Source organism: Gouania willdenowi, chromosome 6 (assembly GCF_900634775.1).
Source record: "Gouania willdenowi chromosome 6, fGouWil2.1, whole genome shotgun sequence".
Taxonomy (NCBI): domain Eukaryota; kingdom Metazoa; phylum Chordata; class Actinopteri; order Blenniiformes; family Gobiesocidae; genus Gouania; species Gouania willdenowi.
In genome coordinates this window covers 61,509,992-61,530,473 of record NC_041049.1, presented here as the reverse complement: position 1 = coordinate 61,530,473, position 20,482 = coordinate 61,509,992, and the positions used below count along the sequence as shown (strand labels likewise).

The 20,482-nt window shown below is 35.0% G+C and overlaps 1 protein-coding gene across 4 annotated transcripts in view; it reads right to left on the bottom strand.

Annotated features, from left to right (window-relative positions):
• megf11 (multiple EGF-like-domains 11) overlaps nucleotides 1-15,796 on the bottom strand; it is a 173,109-nt gene extending 157,313 nt beyond the window's left edge. For all 4 annotated transcript variants that reach the window (XM_028449412.1, XM_028449413.1, XM_028449414.1 and 1 more), the window contains exon 1: nucleotides 15,729-15,796. The gene's annotated coding sequence lies outside the window, so the exon portion shown is untranslated. The remainder of the gene's footprint in view (nucleotides 1-15,728) is intronic.
• Between the last annotated feature and the right edge of the window lie 4,686 nt (nucleotides 15,797-20,482).

Genomic DNA, 20,482 nt, shown 5'->3' with positions numbered 1-20,482 from the left:
TGGGTTAACTGCACATTCATGTATCTGATTATCAGAGGTGTAAAGAGTACTGCTATATCTGTAGAAGTACTGTTACTGGATTGAAATTGTACTCAAGTACAAGTAAAAAAAAAAAGGGACAGAGTATTTTTCATTCATCCCGCAGTGGAGAAATTTACTGTCACAACAGCTCAATAAAAATAAAATAAAACAGAAGGCAATACACAGAAAAACCCAAAAGACACCCGCAAAATAGTGCAATGAAGATAAAATTAACAATACAATAATAGAAGCTATATATAAATAGAAAAAATAATATATAAAGAATAAAGGATATGGATGTTTACAGGTGGAGGAAAGGAGATATATTTACATATTTACAGTCAATTCAAGAAGAGATGCCCTAGACTGTTTTATTTTAAAATAGCTCAATTGAATAGTACTTAAAGTAAAAGTTCCTACTTTCACCCCCACGTTTATTTTATTTTTTGTAATAAATCTATCCATGGTTCCCTTGCAGTAAACATCTCATGTATAAACTTAAAAAGGAAGAGACCAAATCTACCACAGTTGGAACTTGATTTATTTTCCACAAAGGCATCTGTATAAAATAAAAGGTTTGTCAAAATGTGCAATTTTTTTTTTTTTTTTTTTTTTTTTAAATAGAACGACAATGAATTCAAATCAAAATAAAAAAAACATTGTCAAGCTCCAAGAAAAGCTACATTTATGAACTCAAAAACTGACAAAATAACCTCCATTCAATGCTGTTTTGGCCGGCTATGATGTGATACATTTGATTATTCTCTGGTTATTTCACATTTTGTAGTTTCACAATGTCCGTTAATTATTTTTAAACAAAAAATTAGAATTTACCCAGTGACGGCTGGGTGTAGAAATGTAAGAAATGACTTTACTTATTTTAAAACGTACTTAAGTAAAATTACTGATTTAGAAATATACTCAAAAAAGTACAAGTACCCATAAAAGCAACTCAATTACAGTGATGTGAGTACTTGGCATCTGTTACTTTCACCTCTGCTGCTAATATAACACCAGGCAGGGGAAACCATGGTTAGGTGGCTGTGTTTAAGGTAAGTGACTCTAATAGCCATCATAGCGTTAATGGACAGTTGAGCAGTGACTCATTTGTCCACTTTATCCATCAATCACAAGTGGGCAGACAAATCTGGCATGATCACAAATCTCCGTCAGGATGACGACCATCAATCACTCATTTTGTTGCAGACTTATGGGAACAATGAGAAATTTGGATAACAATTAACACACCAGTGATCCTGTAGGGACTGCAGCACCGATGCTGGTGATTGGTGGCGTTAAAACTCATTCTGCACTGATGTAGACTCAGACTGGCGCACCTTGTCTTGCGTGTACCCACCTACTGTATATACTGTAGATGTGAAGACAAGGCCCTCTATAAGGGGGAATAAAGGGGAGAGCTTTTTGGGGCCAATCCATAAAGTCATCAAAATTATGGTTCATTGTTCTATGAATCTGTGATAACCACATTTATTTATTTAGTCATCTGAATAATATCCAATGTTATCCAGGATGTTTACTATTATTTGAGCCATAGTACTGTATATAGTCATCTTAAAGATGTAAATCCTTGTTTTAATCAGGGAAAAAATGGGTTAAACTGGGCAAAAACTGACAAAAACAGTGATAAAAAGAGTTAAAAGTGTCAATATTGTGAATGTAGTTAAATGAGCAAAAATAAGCATGACATATAGTGAAAATGGGTTAAAAGTGACAATAATAAGTCAATATGTGACATTAGGTGGAAAAGTGGTTGGAGGGTTTATAAGTGCCAAAAATGTCTTGAAAATGGAAAAAAAATTGCAAAAAAGGGCATTGAAATTCGATGGCAGAAATGAGAATAATGTAGCAAAAATGCATTAAAGAGTAAAAACGGCAAGAAAAAGTGATGAAAATAGGTTAAAATAGGTTTGGTGTAGCTGCAGAAATAGGGTGACAAATAAGCAAATAACTTAAGTAAAAGTAAAAAGTACGCTTCTCAAAAACTACTCAGAGCATTAATTACTTTTTAACCGATTGATGTTTCATTGCGTCATCAATAGCAGACATTTGATTCAATTTACCTGTATACAAAATCAACAATTTGAGCTAATATTTGATTGTTTAGTATAAAAGAGTGGTAAATTTGGTTAAACTTTGCAGATGTATTGCTGTATTTATTCCGTGGTTCCACGTGTTGTTCTCGCTGTTGTATTTAACGAGCAGCTGGCTGAAGGTTTGCCGTGTGTGTGTCTGCTTCTCACTGTGATATGAGAGTGCTGCGCTGAGAAGTTTTTAAAACTTTGAGAAGCAGTTTACTGCTTGTTTGAATATTTATTCCCGTTAATGTTGATGCAATTTAGAACAGATCTACAGATCTACATCACCTGTTTTTTTTATTTGTTAAATATTTTTTACTTGGTGTCGTTCTACCTCACCCTTGTTAATGTCAATATATTTTCCTTTTTTTTTTCTTTTTTTTTTTAAATCGAGACTTGTACCATTATTATCATTGTGTAATTTTTATTATGTAAATTGAGGGACAAAAGTAGTATCGGCTCCAAATATTGGCTCAAGAAAATCGGCAATACGTAAATATGTAAATAAAGTTTTAAAAATAAAAAAACTAAGTGTCTATTGATACGGAAACGTACGTTTTCTGGACCTTTTCTACGAACGCGTAATATAGTATATATACAAAAAAAAAAAAACATTTTAGGGTATTTCCTGGGTGAGCGCTAAAATAAAAGGGTTAGCGGGGTAGCTAAAAATAAATATGAGCTAAAATAAAAATGACGGAACACATGGTGCACCTATCACGTCATCCAAACTGGCCAATGAGGGGCGCTACATATGTCTATTCATATGTTTCCGTAAGAACAGGCATACGCTGTGCAATTTTTGGCCCATTTTGAGACGATTTTTCATATAAGCATATAAAACCTAAATTAATAACAGTCGTTGACTTTAATAACCCTCTTTATCATGTTTGGTACGAGTTTGGGAAGTTCAATAGCCAGTAAAGTCATCTATGTAAATGGGGAAAGATGATGAAACAGAAACAAAACGAAAAAGAGTAAAGTGACAAAGACGTAAGGAAATGGTGAAACTCTGAAATGGAATTGGGGAGATTTTGAAATGGTAAATTGGATCTGTTGGTGGAGGTGGACATGTGCAATTACACTTGAGTCAAAATAATTGTTTTATACATATATTGTAGGGGTTTAAAGATTTGTTTTAGCAGCGATTCAATTCAAATCATGATCTGCTGTTAGATTCAAGGACGATATTAATTTAGAACGATTCGATCTGAAACGATTCAGTGACTTAAAATGAATTTAGTAACATTTTTGTAACAATTACATTTCAACCAATGTGACTGAAATAAATCCCTGGATACTGGACAGTGCAGGTGAGCTTTTATAGATTCCTGTTGTTTTTTGTAATGAAATCATCTATAAGTTAATTATGGACATAAACTGTATATATATATATATATATATATATTTATCCTTTATTCTCTATGTATCCTTTATTTATCCCTCATCCTTTATATTTATCATTATTATTATTATTATTGTTGCTGGGTTGTTCTTTGTTTTTTTTATTTTTGTTTTGTTGTTTGTTTTGTGCACCAACTACCAAGACAAATTCCTTGTACTGTCCTTAAAACTGTACATGGCCATTAAAACATTTCTGATTCTGATTTCTGATTGTGAAACAAACAAGTAAACAACATTTAATGGCAAATATATTCACATTTTATTTGAATAAAGTCTAACCAACACTTCAGTTTCAAATAACAGGATGTTTACTTTTCTGCTCTCATTTTCAACACTCAATACAGTTTCATTTAAATACATAGTTTTATTTGACTCTTCTGCTTATTTTTTATTCATAAAAATAAGACAATAATAATATCAAAAATGAAGTGCAACCAAGATCGGTTCAGGTTAAATGAGCAGTGGTTAAACCTGATACTTTATTGTTTAACTTGATGGTGAGCCTGAGGCTTCTACCAAGCTAATGCTAACGAGCTAACGCTACATGTACTGCTACTGACTCCTTTAGAATATCTCCACCTGTGTTAAAGCTAAAGTGTTTCACACACTGGACCCAAAGGTGGATTATTGATCAATTTCTTGTTTGCTGTCGTCGACGTTTTGTTTGTTGTCTGGCGCGCGTCGCGTGATGTCACAGACAGAGTTGGTCGTAACGTCTTTATTATTAAAAGCGCTTTTAAGAATACATCCATATAAAGTCTGCTGTGCTTAAATCCAATGTGTTATTTCCTTGCCTCCATTCAATCAATTGATTACCTTTTTAAATTATTTTAGATTGATTGATGTCATCCAAAAGGCCAACTTGCCGAGCACAGATTGACGTAGTTGGATCGTAGGAATATAAATTGATTCATCGATCTAATCGATGAATCGTTACACCAATAATATATTGCAAGACAAAGAGTTAAATCACAATGCTTCATCCACGATCTTATTGCACAAATACCCTGAAAACGTTTAAACTGCTGACTCTGCATTTTAAATACAAAAGTTGACTGTGTCATCTTTACCCAATGAGGAAAACTGTTCTTTGTAGGATAAGTCCAGGATTAAAAGAAAAGCCAGCTTAACTCAAGTGAAAAGCTGCTGCAGGTATAGAACTATAGGCCTGAGATAGAGACAGTGGCTTTTTGCTGTCTTAGGCATAATAACACATAATGGTGTTATCAATAGAGGAAAACACGTGGAGATGTTATCACAGCTCATTTCCTCAGCCTGTGCGTCCTGTATCTCTGCAGCTGAATGGGTTGCATTGTTCGTTCACAGCCTCGTCATGTCAGAACACTCAGGCTTTCTGGCACTGAGACATGCAGAGACGGGGATGGGGGGGGATGGGGGGGAGTGGCAGATGTAAGCAGAAGCATCAGCACTAATTGCAAAAAGTCACCAAAAATCCCACGAGGGAAATGCTTGTCATTCAAACAAACCAGAAAAGAACTGATGAGTGCATTAATCAGAGCTGGGGCGAGCTGTAGTCTACGCTCGTCCTGCACCTGAGGGAGGGGGGATTATCGCAGCTTCATGCTGAGGCTTCTTGTATCTGAAATCTGCCTGAGCTCATCGTTTCTGCTCCTTGGCTATAAGAGGCTGTGGCTGGATATCAAGCTCGGCCAATCTATTCTCCTGCAGTGCTCCGGCTGACCGACATCAATGCCGTGCATTGTCGAATTATTAATTAAATGTATGCAGGCATAATCAGATGCAGACATGGTCAGACCTTTGGGATGGCGTACGCAGAATTGAAGCTGAATCTAAATTGCAGATGTCTCTTTTTTTGTCAATGCCAGCAGGCTACACTGTTAGCAGAGCTTTTCAGATTTAGAATCACGTTTCACCTACTCAACTTTTTCTAAACCAGAGTCATGATAGGCCATAGGGATGTTTTTTATATAACCTTTACAGAATAAACCAGAAGTCAGCTTTTACAGTCAAGCATTACAGTGAAAAAGAAAATGTGGCTATACACTGTATTACAGCCTACATATACTGTATTGTCAGAGGTGAAAGTCACTGATTACAAGTACTCACATCACTGTAACTGAGTAGCTTTTATTGGTACTTGTACTTTTTTCTAGTACATTTCTAAATCAGTATTTTTACTTGTACTTAAGTACGTTTTAAAAGAAGTAAAGTAGTTCATTATATTTCTACATCCAACCGTTACAGAGTAAATTATTATTTTTAATTTTAAAATTATCAACGGACATTGTGCAACTACGAAAAATGAAATGACCAGAAAACAATCAAATGCATCACATCATAGTCAACCAATCAGATTAAATAGAATTCACAGCAACAAGACAGCATTGAATGATGGTTATTTTCTCAGTTTTTAAGTTAATAAACACACGCAGAGGACGCATGCACACACACGCGCACACACACGTGCACACACGCACTAGAGCTTTAATTGGGCCAAAAAAAGAACACGGCCTGAACCTGTCCAACCAAAATGAAACCAATGTCCCTTTAAGCGCTTACAGCATTCACATCCGGCATTGGGGAACGATCCGTTGTGAGTTATAAACATGATGAGCACCTTCATGTGTCGCTACACGTCACGGTTGAAGCACTGTTTATGGTGGATGGTGATTAAGCGGATGCAGACAGGCAGCATCGGGGGCAGCTAAGTGGCGGCAGGGGTCCTTTGCATCCTCAGGTAGACTGGAGCATCCACGCAGATTGCCTGTATTAAATAAACAGTGTGGCTGATGTATGTGTTTGTCAGTTATTCAGATTAAAAAGGGTTAAAACAATTCGTGCACGCCTTGAAGTTCCTTTTGTGTCCAAGTGTGCAACAATTTTTAAGACGGTACTGATTAAAGAAGGAAAAAAAAAAACAACAAAATCCCCCTTATGTTGCTGGACACTGAACGTAGGGGGAGCCATCGCTCCGTAGGGGGGGCAAAATTACAACGTCGGGGGGCCCCTACCCTCAACAGCGCTGGAGAAAAGTTTGTTCTGCATGACTTACTTGTACTTGAGTACAATTTCAATCAAGTAAAAGTACTTCTACTTAAGTAGATATATCAGTACTCTTTACACCTCTGTGTTTCACCTATTCACCGTTTTCTAAATCAGAACCATGATAGGCCATAGGGGTGTTTTTTTTTATATAACCTTTACAGAATAAACCATCTATTTGTTGCTTTTACAGTCAAACATTACAGTGAGGAGCCAAAGCAAAGTAAGAGGAAGTTAAGACGTGGCTGTTATTCTGTATTACAGACTATATATACTGTATTGTTTCTTTTTCTTTTCTCCTTTTTTTTTTAAAATGCCAACACTTTCAAAAGTTAGGCAAAGTCTATCTCTTACCACCAAACATTTCATTAACTTCTGTTAATGTACTTGCAGTAGCTCCGGGGTATTTTCTCAATGTCCAATGCACTTTCTGCTGAAATAATAAGATCTATCAGTCATGGCGAAGCAAAAACAGCTTCATTTGCAGAATAAAGGTCATTGGCGCTGTTCCTTTTGAGGCCCTTTGACAGAAAACTGTGCCCCTCCACAGCAACGTGAAAGAAACGCTGCCCTGAAGCAACGCTCCACAGGGTTCACGTGTAGTTTTTAAAAATTAGTACGAACATTGTCCCCAGAGTCCAGGCTGTGCCGAGTCATTATCCCGTTGGTGCAAAAGTATTGTACTTTAGTCAATCCTAACACGGTTCACACAGCCAACAGCCATCTGACAACACGTCTGTGCCCGGGGAACCAACGGTTCCAAAACATATGAGCTGCCCAAGGTTGCTTCATCCTTTAATTCTCATCAGATAAAGAGATCACAGAGTCTGTGTGAATCCCAGCCAGCAGCTCATCAACTATTTATCTCTTGCTTTCAAATATTTAACAATTAATTAATTTGCCATCAAAATCAAACTAAAATGAAAATCAAACACATATTGTGTTCTATATATTCTTTGTTGTCTGATTAACATTGGGAATGCCAGAGGTGACAAGTAATGAAGTAAAAATACTTCATTACTGTACTTAAGTAGTTTTTTTTTTCTTTTTTTTTCTGGTATCTGTACTTTACTTGAGTATTTATTTTTTGGGCACTTTTGAGTTTTACTTCTTACTTTTTTTTAAACATGTATCTGTACTTTCTACACCTTACATTATAAAAAATGAGCTTGTTCACCAGTTAAATTACACCGCTTCAATCCTGATATTCCTGACAATTGTGTCAAATGCAAAAAGGAAATTGGTACTCTGTTCCAATGCATGTGGGAATGTCAAAAGCTCTAGATGTTCTGGAGTGAGGTAGTTAAACTGATTTCTAAATTGACAAATAGTGTTATTACAATGGAAGCAAAATTATGTTTACGTTTACCCTGAAGGATTCTCTGCAAATGTAAAGAAATGCAAACTAACTCATTTTTTGTCTGTTGCAGGCCAAATGTGTGATTGCTTTAAAATGGAAAGATGTTGAGGGACCTAATGGCAGTCAGTGGATTAAGAAAATATCTTGCTATCTAGCATTAGAAAAACTAACTTATATAGTCAGAGGCAAAGCTGAGAAATAATATGAGATGTGGACTTCTTTCTTACACTTTATGGATGACCTACTATTGTCTGTGACTAGCGGTGACACCACCATCATCGTAACAAGAAGGCCTGCGATTTGCTATTTTACCACGAGTTAACTTTTTTCTCTTCATGTATTTATTTTTATTAATGTATTTTTATTTTATTTTATTTATTTATTTTCTGTATTTTCCTTCTTATGTATGATCAATTGCTTTTATATGTAATTTCATTTTATTATTATTATTAGGGATGTCCCAATACAACTTTTTCACTTCCGATACAATACCGATATTGCAACCTTGAGTATTGGACGATGCCTAACTGATACGATATCAGCGCTAATCCTACATACTTTTATTACTTATTTTGTAGTGTGGAATGTTAGAAAAGGCTTTATTATTAAAAAAAAAAAACATACCCATTTATTATAAACCAATGGATTACATATAATTAACCTTTTAGAATAAGAATATTCTACGATTGAATAAATCAAGTAAAATAGAAGATATTGAAAAAATGAATCCAAAAAACCAATATATATTATATTGGAGATTTTAGATACAGTCCGATAAAATCCGATAATTGTTTTCTGGCTGATATCAAACCGATATCAATATCTAAACGGGACACCCCTAATTATTAATATTGTTTTTCTTTCTTTTTGTTGATAATCCTGTATTGCTGAGGATGGGAGGGAAGGAGGGTTTTTCGCAAATTCTTGTTGTTTGTTGTTCATCCTATCAATGAAAAATTCAATAAACAAATTGTCAAACAAAAAAATGAAATTTTTACTTTTAAGACCTTCAAAGATGATGTAAAAACACGCAACATTTTGGCAGTTTGAGCTTTTTTCTGCTCGGCAGGTCCTTTAGTTTTATGGTTGACATGTTAAATTCAAAGCTGCTTTGGGTTTAATTAAACATTTGCATTTTAAAAAAAAAAAAAACATTTTATTTACAAATGTTATCTCTCATGACGTATTTACTTGAATACTTTTACCAGAGTCATTTTATCTCCAAGTATCTATACTTTTACTTGAGTACTAAAGACTAGTACTTTTGCCACCTGTGGTGAAGGCCATCCTGAGATCAGAATCTCTCCAGGGAATTGCGGGTTTATTCCCAGTTGCCAATACGGTGTGTGTTTGATAAGTGAGTGAGCTGTCAGCCCTCCACAGCCACACGTTTTCATTCATCAGCTCTAATTAAACATATTGATTGAGACACACATTAGGATTGCCAGTTGGAATGGTTTACAAGACTGTAAAGTGCATAACACCGCTAGGAAAAAAAAACTTCCCCGCACAACATACGAGCCACCCGAAGGAGGTAGAGCTGCACGATTACGGCCAAAATGATAATCACGATTATTTTAATCAATATTAAAATCACGATTATAATCACAGTTATTTACCATGTTAGGGAAAAATCTGTAAAAAAAAAAAAAAAACAATATATGAACATTTTACAGTGCAAAATAAAGATTTAAATAAAAAATGATACCAAAAAATTAAATTAACACCAGAATTTAAAAAAAATGTACCAAGGGCTAACTGAGTAAATACACTATTACAGAGTGCTTTCACCAAATGCAACTCATTGTAAACAATTACAGCTCTCATCAATCCACCAAATGACTCAAAGCTGCCGCTGACTAAGGGTTATTAAAGTGCCTGATTTGATATGTAGCAGAGCATAAATATTGCCGATGATCAGGTTGGGTTCATTGTAACAACTTGTCTTTTAATATCTGATGACTGTCTCTTATCAAATACTGTTTAGTTTTTATTTATTTAATTTTTTTTTAATAATATGTAACATACTTGTACTTAAGTACGTTTTAAATAAAGTAAAGTAATTAAGTACATTTCTATTCCCAACCGTTACTGAGTAAATTATTAGTTTTGTTTTAAAATGATTAACGGACATTGTGAAACTACAAAACTTAAATGACCAGAAAACAATCAAATGTATCACATCATAGCCAACCAATCAGATTAAACGTAATGCACCGTTCATTTTTATTTTTAAACTAAATTCATTGGTGTTATCTTATTTTACAAAGAATTGTAAATTTTGACAAACCTTTTATGTAATACAAAGCCTTTATGGAAAATAAATTAAAGCCGATATCCAGCGGATGAAAGGAGAGAGAAAATTCAAAAGCAAACGTCTCCATGTGCTGCCCGAAACAGCTCCACTTCCACCCCGCCTCTGCCAATCTACCAGAAGCCACGCCTCTGCTTTTTGTGCACGCGCATCGCGGAACATAACACAAGGTCACATTGATAGGTCTATGGGTCATCGTTATTCTTTTGGCAACCGACATTTCTGAGGTAAGAGCCAAAATATCAGCTGCTCAGAGTGATACCCGTTTGCTGTTGTGACGCGCGACCTTGTTTCCGTGCATAACTTCACTTAAGTCACTTTGATTGACAGTCTCCCCTAGAGGAAGTCGAAGCCTATTGGCTGGGCCATCACGGCGCGATTTTCCATTTGTATAGGGGTCTATAGGACGAAGGCGGGACTTAAATACATTGACGTATATGAATGACCACCAGCAGTAGACCATAGTAAAAGACGAGTTAGGTATTTTTTTGCATTTCAAAGAATGATAGATAAACAGATATCAGCTTTAAAGCTGCTTTTACGAGTTTCTGAGAAAACATCTCGATGTCCCGCCCTCAACAGCTCTACTTCCTCCCCTGCCTCTATCAATCTACCTGAAGCTACGCCTCCACGTTTGTACACGCGCTGTGGAAAACATATATAACTTAACTACAAAAACTACACATTTATTGTTAGAGTGCCATCACTTTTGATTAAAACATGTTTATTACCTCTCCATGAGAAATGTCGCCAAATCTTGGTCCGTTTGGAATTCTTTTAAAAGCAACAAGTCCCTCCACCTTTGAAAAGCAGCTCCGAGATAAATTCTGTTGCGCGCATGAAGACGTTTATCCGCAAGCTTTGTACCTGGACTTTTCTTTTCTTTTCAGTAGAAGCTTCATAAGTTGGCAAGCGTGGAATGGGTAACTGGAGTTTTGGAGCGCTCCTCCATGATGCTACGCTGCTCAGAGTGATACCTGTTTGCTGTTGTGACGTGCGCGCGCATTTACTTTGATTGACAGTGGCCTCCAGGAAGTCGAAGCCTATTGGCTGGGCAATCACGGCATGATTTTCCATTTGTATAGGGGTCTATAGGACCAAGGCGGAACTTATATACATTGACGTATATAAATGACCTCCAGCAGTAGACTGTAGTAAAAGACTAGTTAGGGATTTTTTTGCATTTCAAAAAAACTATACATAAACAATAAACTCCAGATATCAGCTTCAAGTGGCAGATCTGGTGTCTTTGTTGTTTAGTAACTTTTAATTGAGCTACTCTCTACTTGTACTTGACAATCTTATGTGTGACGTACTTGTACTTAAGTAGAATTTAAATCAAGTAACAGTACTTCTACTTGAGTAGGATATATCAGTACTCTTTACACCTCTGGAAACATAAATAAAGTAAAATATAAACCAAAATCTTGATCACAATTCAAATTTGATAATTGTGCAACCCTAACTTGAGTGAAAGACTCCTGCAGGATTCAGATGAACTCAGAAAATAAGACAATAAAGTGTCTGCTCAATTCTCATTAAATAACCTCAGAATCGGAGACGTCTCCAAGGCAAATGTCGTCCTTGTCTCTGCATAGAGCTGCAACCACTGGAGCTGAACTGAGTATCAATTTGTTTTCTGGCAGCGCGACCTCTCAATGGTGGGGAAAACAGTGGCTGGAAAACAGTGTATAAACAGCCACGACCCCCACAGGAGCTGCAAAATGTGAACAGCATCAACCTACAGGTCAAATACTTTCAAAGTGTGGATGAACTAACTTAAAAAACAGCATTTACTGGATATGTGCATGCCACACCCTGACAACTAAACAGATGAGCTCACAATGCAGAGCAGTTATTGTTAATTCATATTATTTTATCTGGTTTCAGTTTATGGCAATTACAATATACTTAAAATATCCAACATCTGTTTTAATCTAAGTCCTGCATTATTGACTGGATGGAAGAACATTTTTATTTTTTTCTGAATAAATAAATCACTGGAAAAAACCTTAATACAACTGTATTTAAATTAATATGGACAACAAAACTTAACTGCTTTTCATACATGAAATACTGAAGTACAAGTAAAAAGTAGCTCAATTAAATAGTACTCCAAGTAAAAGTTACTAGTTAGTTGTATTCATGTTGATACTGACAATATGCTCAATACTGTTTTCATGTAAATGTTTCTTTAAAAAATGTTAGAAATGAAAAGTTTAAAAATAAATAAAAATTATATATATATATATATATATATATATATATATATAATTTTTATTTTTTTTTTACTTTAAAAGGAAGAGACGAAATTTTGCACAATTGGATCTAAATTTATTTTCCACAAAAGCATCTGTATAAAATAAAAGGTTTGTAAAAATGTACAATTCTGTAATTTATTTATTTTTTTTTTAATTTAATAAAATACCATCAATTAATTCAAATAAAAATAAAATAAATTATCAGGCTTTAAGTGTAGCTACATTTATGAACTCTAAAACTGAGAAAATTCCGTTTAATCTGATTGGTCGGCTATGATGTGATGCGTTTGATTGTTGTCTGGTCATTTCATTTTTTTGTAGTTTCACAATGTCCGTTGATCATTTTTTTTTAAAAAAAAATATTGTTTGGGTGTAGAAATGTAATGAATTACTTTATTCATATTAAAACAAATGATTTGGAAATGTACTCAAAAAAGTACAAGTACCCATAAAAGCAACTCAATTACAGTAACGTGAGTACTTTCACCTCTGCTTATTAATACATTATTGGGATTCTTTGTCAATCTCGAGCAGTGGAATGTTCTCCAACGTTTTTGCCTTAAATACCCTCTTTATTTGATTTCTGAATTTAAGTCCCACATTTTCATCAGAAAACTATTTTTAAAAAAAAAAACAACTCTAGAGCATAATGATGGAATAAATGGGTGATAACACAGATTTTAAAGAATCTCATTTTGTAAATAAGTGAATGAAACAGTATTTATTGCCTTATAGTTTGTATTTATTTACAGTCATCTCCTTCCTGATGTGGAACCAACACCGATCCTTGTCTTTTCAGTTCATGTTCTAATCAAGATCATTTCAATAAACATTATCATTTAAACTAAAAATAAATAGTATAAAACACCATATTTTCTATGCTGTCATTTGTTAATTTTACACTGTCGCTGAAGTACCCCCTGTAGTGCCATCGCGTACCCCTAGGGCAGCGATGGGCAACTTATCACAGCAGGGCCACAAAAATCATCAGATTCGAGGGCCAAGTAATGAACATTCTGGTCAGAATGTTCATTACTTTCTTAATGAGCAGAATAATGACCAGTCTGAACATTAATATAAAAAAAAAGGGTTGTGTGTTTGTGTGGTCGGTCTGTGTATTTATTTTTTTTCATTTTGTATTTTGTTTGTGTTTTTGTTGTTGTGTTGTGTGTTTTGGGAGTAAATTTGTGTATTTTTGTTGTAGTTCTGTAAAGTTTTCTGACATTCTGTGTACTTTCGTCGTCGTTTGGTATGCTTTTCTCTCATCTTGTGTGGGTTTGGAGTCATTGTTGTGTATTTTTGTCGTCATTTTGTGCATTTACTTTAGGGGGCCCACACAAAATTAGACCGAGGGCCGCATGTGGCCCCGGGGCCGTCTGCCCTAGTACTACACATACCCCCATTTGAGAAACTTTGATCTAGAGCAGTGGTTCCCGACCTTTCTTGTCCTGTGTACCCCATGAGTACCCCCTCACTCATACGTGTTCATGATTCTCCAAAAGTAGAACATAACTGAATATTCAACACAAGTATTTTTATTTCATCTTCTTAAATTGAACAATTAATATTCAGGCATTATCTTATTATTTAACTCAAATTAAACATAAAATTACGTTGCCTTCAAGGCAAAAAAAATGATAAATATAAGAAATATTATTGTATTATTAATGCTAATATATTATGATTACATTGTTATTAAAGAAAAATAATAATGTCGAAATTAGAAAAAAGAATAAATAAAAACAAGTCATATAAATAAATAAATAAATACAAAACAAATATATAATCTGCCTGTGTTATATATAGCTTTTATAACATTTACCTCTTTAAACAGGCATTTAAACTTTAAAAACAAGTCATAGCGCACACGTACCATTTTATTGACGGACTTATGAAATGACTGAGAATATTTTTTTATTATCTTTGAAATAAATTCTTAATTAACCCCCTGCATTGTGCCCACGTGCCCCTAGGGGTACGCGTACCCCTGGTTGGGAAACCCTGATCTAGAGGGTGACAGTGGTTTGCATTAGTTAAACATGACTTCATACACTAGCCACAGTGTTCATTTTCCACTTTCAAAACAAAAGACAAAAAAAAAACCTTTAAAAGTATAAAGAGAGTAAACATTGTAGCTGATGCATCTGCATGAATCGAGCTTAAAAAAAATAAAAAATAAAGTTGGGAAAAGGCCAGAAAAGTTGTGAAATACGACTTCTCCAATACATTATTGAGGTGTGACTCTCAGGGTCAAACAAACCCTGCAATGCTGAAAATGCCAAGGTACATTTAAGATAGATGACTTCAGGATAAATTGTTATAATGCGGACATGCTCAGAGTGCTTCAATGAATGCAGACACAAAAACACACACACTGACTGGGATCATTATGTGCACGTGCATGTAGCAATAGGAAAACTAAGTCTTTGAAAATCAGCTCTTCTTTAAATGTTTAACGTCTGTAAAGTAACACATTAAATAATTAAACATGGTCAGACAATGATCAACTATTAGATTATAGAGACTTTTACACGATGCTCAGGCTTAGCCCTTGGTTTCCATCTTGTGGCCAGTCAGTGAAACAACACATTGTGTTTGATTTCCGAACAACACGATGAAAAACATCCAGATTGATTTTTTTTTTCCCAGAGCAAAGCATGATTTCAACAACTTCATCCAACATGCACTTCACTAAACACGTGAGAAGTCATGGAAATTAAACTTAAATTAAAAAAAAAAAAAAAAAAAAAAAAAATAACCCATAAAAGCAGGACAGTTTATCAGATATGATATCTTTTTTAGTTCACGTTCCAAGATATAAACCCTTCTGCATTGGTAAATAAAAATAAAATAAAATAAAAAAAAAACAGTTTTTTTTTTTTTTGACAAAACTAAGGTAGTTGAAAGTGTGCATGGTTTAAACTCTGGATGATACAGCCCTTTTTCCTCTTGGCACAGTTACGCACAAAGACTCATTAAATAGAAAGCACAATTTATCACCCGAACCCCAAACAGCTCAATGCAAAACACGAGCACCGACCACAGACTGATCCAACAACACAAACAAACAAACAAACGAATAAAATGCATGAAACCAAAGACATTTAATGTGTCTTTAACAAACATCTGCAAAGACACGCCTGATGCTGCAGCTGCACATGAGGATCCTCAAAGCAAAGCAAAGCAAACCACAGTCACAGTCCAGTGGGAACAACATGTCTGGAACTGGAACTGGAACTGGAACTCACCCTGTGGATCAAACTTATTGCACCAGGATGGAGGATCAGATCATCGTCTCCGCAGCGCCGTCTTCCATCGGTTTTTTTTTTTTTTTTTTTTTTTTTTTTTTTTTTTTGGGGGGGGGGGGTTTAAAACTAAAAAAAAGACGCAGATTCAGGAGTTTAAACCGGAATTTAAACACACACACACGTGCACAGACACACACACATGCACACAAGCGCACAGTCAGCGCAGGACCCAGGTGAGGAGATGCAGCCTCTCCATCATCTCCTCTCTCCTCCGGGGGAAGCGCGGCCCACTTTAAACTCATGTGACGTCACGGGTGCTGATACTAAAGCGCCCCCACCCTCTTCCCCCGCGTTTCTCAAATGGAGGTACGTGTACCCCTAGGGGTACACTACAGGAGATACTTGAGAGAGAGAGAAAAATTAACAAATAAAGTGTCAGTCTGGGTTTCACTCTATAGGCGTGAGAATGAGAAGGCACGGAAATGATATATATATATATATATATATATTTTCCAGGAGCCACTAAATCAGTGTTTTTCAACCTTGGGATCGGGATTCCATTTGGGGTCACCTGAAATTTCTGAAAAATTTAAATAGATTTTTTTTTGTATTTTCACTTTGCAAAATATAAAGCTAGTTCAACTAAAATGCAGTATAAAAAAAAAATTTAAAAAAAGAATAAAATGTCTTTGGGGTCACAAGAAATTCTTGCTATCAAATTGGGGTAACAATGCAAAAAAGGTTGGAAACCACTGCACTAAATAATGTTTACATCCACTTATTTATAAAATGAGATTCTTTCAAATGTGTGTCATCACTGGTTCATTCCATCATTATGATCTGTAGTTGTTGCAAAGGGGGGTACTTGGATTCAGAAATAAGAAAAAGGAGGTATTTGGGCCAAAAAAAAAGTTTGAGAACCACCGGCTTACACCAAAGATGGGCAACTTTTATCACTCGGGCGGACCAGACCTTTCCTCTGACACCTCGTTTGACCCGATCCAAGCATTTTTTGGTTTTTGGAATAACAATGGCGGTTATCTTAAAAAATGGCCGCCATATTGAATTTTTGAACGGCCAACGCCTTTTTTCCCTTAACGAGTATCAGTGCCAAATTTCATGCTTTTATACCAAAGTGAACAATTCTCTTGAAATATGCAATTCATCTGTTGCACTAAAATGAATATTAACATAGATAATAGTGCAAAATGTAGAACTGTTAGACATAAAAACAACACAAAAAACAATATGTTAGCATTTAGAATACGGGAACAAAGGTTTTTTGTCCATATTTCTGTTGTTTTGTGTGTTTTTGAGGTCATTATGTATATTTTTCTCTCATTATATGCATTTTGCTGGGGTTTTGTTTTTGTTTTTTAGTTACTCATGTTTATTTTGGTGGTTGTTTTTGTATTTTTCTGTAATTTTGTGTGCTTTCAGAGTCCATTTTGTCTATTTCAGTTATTTTATACTTTTGTTATTTTTTGTGTGTGTTCTTGCAATAATTGTGTATTTTTGCTTTTGTTTTGTGTGTTCTTGTCAAAACCAGACCAATGTGGCCCCCGGTCCAGCAGTTACCAACGTCTGTCCTATACACAACTTTAATTCAATTCAACACTATTTTACACCATGTTTTAACGTTATACAGGATGTCAAACATGGGTGTAACTTTTTCAAATTGTTCAATAATGGTATACCATAATCCTAATTTACAACTCATAGATTTTTCCTTGAGAATACTTTACAATCACTGCATTTTACTTTTTATGATCCCACAGTTTATCATTTTAACATGTAAATTAGATTTTGCAGATCCAAATAAATTCAGAAAAATATAAAGCATTATGATAGTGTATGTGTTTTTGTAAATAATGCTTTCATAATATAGTTTAACAATACATTCAGGGAGAACGTGTAAATGCACATAAAGACGACGACTTAACGTAGGACCGTCAGCTTCTTACCTTTATTTCCTTATTCATCTCAGCGTCTCTTCTCTTTCTAGACATGATGACAGCATTCAGCCTTAGATGAGGATGAGGTAAGAGCCTATAAATTGCCTGGAACAGTTTAATTATTATAATTAGAAGCTATACATTTCTGCAAGGATGCACCCTTCAGATTCCCAGTGAACCAAAAAAAGATGAAAAACCACCGTGAGTTTGGTACGGCTTCATCAGTATTAAAAGGATTGTCTCAGATATTCGTCTCACCATTTGACTGATTGTTGCTAACGCAGGTAATTACAGACTTAGACCGTATATGAAGAAGTTTTGTAACTTTAGAGGCCTTTTTAAGGCAATGTAAGTTTATTTGTATATTGCATTTCATACACAAGGCTCAAGTCCCCCCTTTCTCTTATTTCTGAATCCAAGTCCCCCCTTTGCCGACTACAACATTTTGCGTAGAAAACTATTTACTATTTAAAAACAACTATAGAGCACAACGGTGGAATGAACGAGTGATAACACACATTTTAAAGAATCTCATTTTGTAAATAAGTGGAAGGAAACAGTATTTAGTGCAGTCGTGTTTGAGTTCTGATATTTATTTTTACTACATTTCAGTTTAACTAGATTCACAAAACAAAAGTATAGAAATACAGTTAAGATTTTTGTTTTAATATTAATTAAAAAAGAATAGATAAAATATGTTAAAAATCTATATACTTTTATCTGAAATTTCAGGCGACCCCACATGAGGTCCCGACCCCAAGGTTGAAAAACACTGATTTAGTGGCTCCTGAATATTCATTTCTATATTTTTTTTTTTATCATTTCACGCCTGGGGTGGGACCAGGACTGACAATTTATTTGTTACTTTTCCCACTCACTCTCTCTCTCTCGTACCGTCTGTAGTGCCATTGAGCCAATTGAAGGCTCTAAAGCATCCATTCTCAACCTTGGTGTCGGGACCCATTTGGGGTCGCAAAACATTGGGAGGGGGTCGCCAGATGCCTTCAAGAAACTAAGAATGTTTTTTGAAGAATTGTAGTCCATTTTTGGTTATTTTTTGCCATTTTCCTCCAACTTTACTTTTTCTTGCCATATTTTTGCTCCTTTTAATGCATTTTTGTGACATTCCTCCCATTTCTGCCACCTCTCCATGAAATTTCAATGCCTTTCTGGACATTTTATTCCACTTTCAAGACATGCTCAACCCTTATAAACCCTTTTCCACCACTTTTCCACCTAATGTTACATATGCTGACCCATTATTGTCACTTTTAACCTCTTTTCACCATGCATAATCCATCCATACTTTAGCCAGTTTAACCACATTCACAATTTATGCTCTTGAACATTCAAGTCTGTGTTGAACCACCTGCAGAAAAAGGGACTAAAGTGATTAGGCTGTGGTAATGTAACAATAACCTAAACTATAAATACCATTTTTGTGTATTTACATCTGTGTTTAGGAGCAAACATGGGTGGAAAAACTCAAGCTAAACCCAACCTTCACTCATTTGCAGTTCACCTGCTCTTCAGTGTGTGTTCAGTGAGTTTCACTGAGTTCAGAGTGTTGGACACTTGTTTCCCACACTCTATCAGAACCCTCACAGTCCTCTGTGGATCATCTCTGGCTCTGATCCAGATGAACTAAACCTGGAATACAAAAGTTTCCCTTGCTTTTGTATTAGCTTGTCACATTATCTCAGTAAAACAGAAGGCTATTCCTTTATCTCACTGCTGCCAATGGCCCAGGGACATTGTTGTGTGTACGAAACAAGAAAGACCATTATTCCAACCAAAAACCTGCAAGCAAATCATAGAAAATCCCCTGCTGGAGTTACTTTTTATAAGCCCTTATTTTCTGCACTCTATTCTCCTGACACATTCCTTTAAATAAATCATAAAAAGCATTTGAAAGATTTTCTTTCTACTACTTATTCTCCAGTGAGTAAAATTCCTTTTCTTGTGTGACTTCTGATATTTAGTTTATAAAGATATTCTCACCAACATATGGAACATTTGACCTGCTCCAACAGCGGTCATCAATGGTCACTAAAGACACAGAGGATGAGCCTTAAATACATTCACTATTCACTCAAGTTTCTAAATTGATGTGTTTTTGTGTGGTACTGATTATTTATCTGTGTTTTTGTACCACAGGTGGTTTTTAAACTCCCTGAAAATTAAATAACGGACACTTGTTTGAAGCAGGAGTACACGTTAGCATACGGCAAAAACATTTACCTAAATACGTTGTAACCTTTAACTACTCTGGTTTGGAGACCAAACATCACCTTGGGACAACAACCCAAACTGAGGACCTACAGTACCTCAGCTTTATTACCAATAAATAAAAATATATGGAGCAATTTAAAACAGAAATAATGAATAATATCACATTACGGAAAATATTGGAACGTGTTCCAAAAGGCACACATTCATTTTTCTGAATTAATGACAAACAAAGCAAAAAAAAGAGGAAAAAGCACTTTTTTTTTCTAAATAATAATAATAATCAAAAAGTGCAATAAAAATTTAAAAGAAAAAAAAAATATAGATATAAAATAAACCATTTTTTTTAACTGGACTTCTGCTGTCAGAGGTGAGAAGAGAAGTCAAAAAGGGAGAAAATTATTTTTCTTTAAAACAGAAGAGTGTCGTACTCCTTTTTTTTTTAAAATTTTATTCATAACATTTATATATTTGAACTCTAAAATGTTAGAACTTCAACTTTTTAGAACTTTGGAATTTTAAGTAAATACAATATTAAACAAGGCTAAAATAATTTAACTCAACTGATTC